Source organism: Mauremys mutica, unplaced genomic scaffold (genome assembly GCF_020497125.1).
Source record: "Mauremys mutica isolate MM-2020 ecotype Southern unplaced genomic scaffold, ASM2049712v1 Super-Scaffold_100314, whole genome shotgun sequence".
Taxonomy (NCBI): domain Eukaryota; kingdom Metazoa; phylum Chordata; order Testudines; family Geoemydidae; genus Mauremys; species Mauremys mutica.
Window position 1 is genome coordinate 581402 of NW_025423311.1, and position 2594 is coordinate 583995.

The window sequence follows — 2594 nt, forward strand, 5'->3', positions numbered from 1 at the left end:
TTCTGAAAACTGACCACTTAGTCAGACTCTTTGTTTCTTGCCTTTGAACCAGTTACCTATCCCAGAGAGGACCTTCCATCTTATCCCATTTTGCTTCAGAACCTTTGGGGAAGAGACCTTGTCGAAGGTTTTCTGAAAACCTAAGTATACTATATCCACGGAATCACCTTTATCCACATGCTTGTTGACTCCCTCGAAGAATTATAGTAGTTTCGTGAGGCATGATTTTCCTTTATAAAAACCATGTTCATTCTTCCCCAATGTAAGCAGGGGCAGACTCACCCAGCGGCACCTCCTGCTGGTCATCTTGGGAATTAGCTCTCCAGCTGTCAGAGCGCCCTCTGCAGGCTGGTGATCCGCCTTACTGCAGCTGGCCCCCTGTCCCTCCCAGGACCCCAGTGCCCCTTTTACCCTGGCAGTACTCCCTGGCAGAACCCCCCCAGTTCTGGGTCTCCCCCTCCCAGAGGAACCCCCACCCACTATCTCCACTTTACCTCAGTCTTGGCTACTGCCCAGTCTCCATCCAGCCCCCGTTCACTGGGGCAGACTGCAGTATGAGCCACTCACCACAGGCAAAGGGATTTGGACCTGCCGCCTCTGCTTCCCCCTGGGCTGCCCCATTGCAGCCCTGCACCTATGCAGCCTATAGTCAGGCCTGCAGCCTGGGGCTTTCCAGGCCAGAGCTCCCAGCTCCTCTGGCCCTTCCCCAGCCCTGCTCCCACTCTAGGTGTCCTGCTTGGGTCCCTGCAGCCAGGCCCTTCTCTCGCTACAAGCAGAGGGAGACTGACTGGGCTCCTGGCTCACAGCCTCTTATAGGGGCCAGCTGGGCCTGACTGGGGCATGGCCACAGCTGAGCCTGCTTCCCCCAATGAGCCCAGGCTCCTTGCCCCAGCCCTCTCCTGGGCTGCTTCAAGCCCCGCAGGGCAGGAGCGGGTAACCACCCACTACACCCAGCAAATTCCATTCACCGATGGGTCTAATCATTGGGCTCTACAATTCCACCCAATGTGCCTGGTACTGACGTTAGCCTCAGTGGCCTGTAATTGCCAGCTGCATCTCTGGAGCCTTTTTCATACACTGCTCCAGCCAGGGACTCAAGGCCGCCCCAGACTGTCCCCTTTTACCTTCAGGGAAATCAAGTTCAAGTTCTACAAGGAGCTAAAGAAGCCTCAACCCTGCATCTGTATTAATGTCACATTTCTCACTGCCCGACACAAACAAATGTCATTTCAATCCCAGGTGAGTCCACTTCAGTCATTCCTCAGCCCCATTCCTTCACCCTCCTGCCTTAGCTTAGGGCATTGCGCCACCCTGTGGGCATTTCATGTCCCTCCTCAGTTTCACATACAGACACAATCTCCTTTGCTGTTCAACTAACAGCAAAACCTTTCTGTGTCTCTAGTATGAGCCAGGGCATTCAATTCCATTGAAACCTTCTCTCCTGCAATGGCAACGGTCAGACAGAGGGGACGTGGCCACCTTCAGCCCTGAGAGTGAGATATTCACTCTCCTCTTTCTTCAAGCTGCTGTTGTTATTCCATAAAACATGTACCATGGAATAAGAAGCTGAGTTTACTCCAGGGTGAGGAAAGAAAGGAGCCACCAACTCCCCGAAAAATCTCTGTGCCTTAGAGAGAACCTGCCCCTGCTACTGGAATCACTGATGTGCTTCAGCTACAATGGAGAAAGCATCTGCTCTCAGGGGGTATAGCTCAGTGGTAGAGTGTTTGACTGCAGATCAAGTGGTCCTTGGTTCAAATCCAAGTGCTCTCTAATAAGCCTCTTATTTTCCCTTTTGAAAAAAGGGAAAACATTTTCATTTCCATTCTCCATTATGTTCAGGAGCTCCACAATACGGGGATGCTTGAAATGAATGTAAATACTCAACATTTCACTGTCCAAATGCATAAAAACCTAGCACACCTGTCCATCAGCTGAAATCAGTTCCAATCCTCTAAGTGTCTAGTTTATGTTTTCGTCAATTAAACAAAGGGATCATATGAATGTACATTTGAGGATCCCTCTTCTCCAGGGCTGTGCTGTGCAGAAGAACAAGAACCACATCCAGTTGGGGTTCAGGAGTCTGACGAGCAAAGGCCACTTGGTGCGGGCTAAAGTCACCAGCACTTTGGCTCCTTCCCATTCAACCAGCAGCTGGGCCCCCAGGACAAGGCATGAGAAGAAGACAGTGGCTGTGAGCAGGAAAATAGCCACCAAGAAACTGGCTAAAGATCCTCAGGAAGGTCACCATGCCCATGTCTAGAATGTACTGACTGCATCAGGGACCAAAAAGGCAGAGAAAAGCCCTCAAAAGTTCTAAGCTGCCAAGCCCCAGAAGATGATCAAAATCTTACCTAAAATCAAGACAGGAGTAAGGCTAATGTCATCTCCAAAGCCAGGGCTAAGAAGGTAACACTGAGAAAGAAGTGAAGAGATTTCCATTGGGATGACTCCTGCTCCCCTAATGGCTTTTATGAATTACCATGGACCACCCGGAGAGATCAAAGTCCTGCAGGACAAACAGCCCCATGGACAGTATAATGAAGTGGTGGCAGTGGGGGGAAGTGCTGTGTTTTGTGTAACACCTGCCAGGT

General features: G+C 50.8%; 1 non-coding gene across 1 annotated transcript; it reads left to right on the plus strand.

Annotated features, from left to right (window-relative positions):
- The first annotated feature begins 1701 nt into the window (after positions 1-1701).
- On the plus strand, positions 1702-1773 carry TRNAC-GCA. The gene has a single exon. It is a non-coding gene; the product is annotated as a tRNA-Cys (tRNA).
- The last annotated feature ends 821 nt before the right edge of the window (positions 1774-2594 follow it).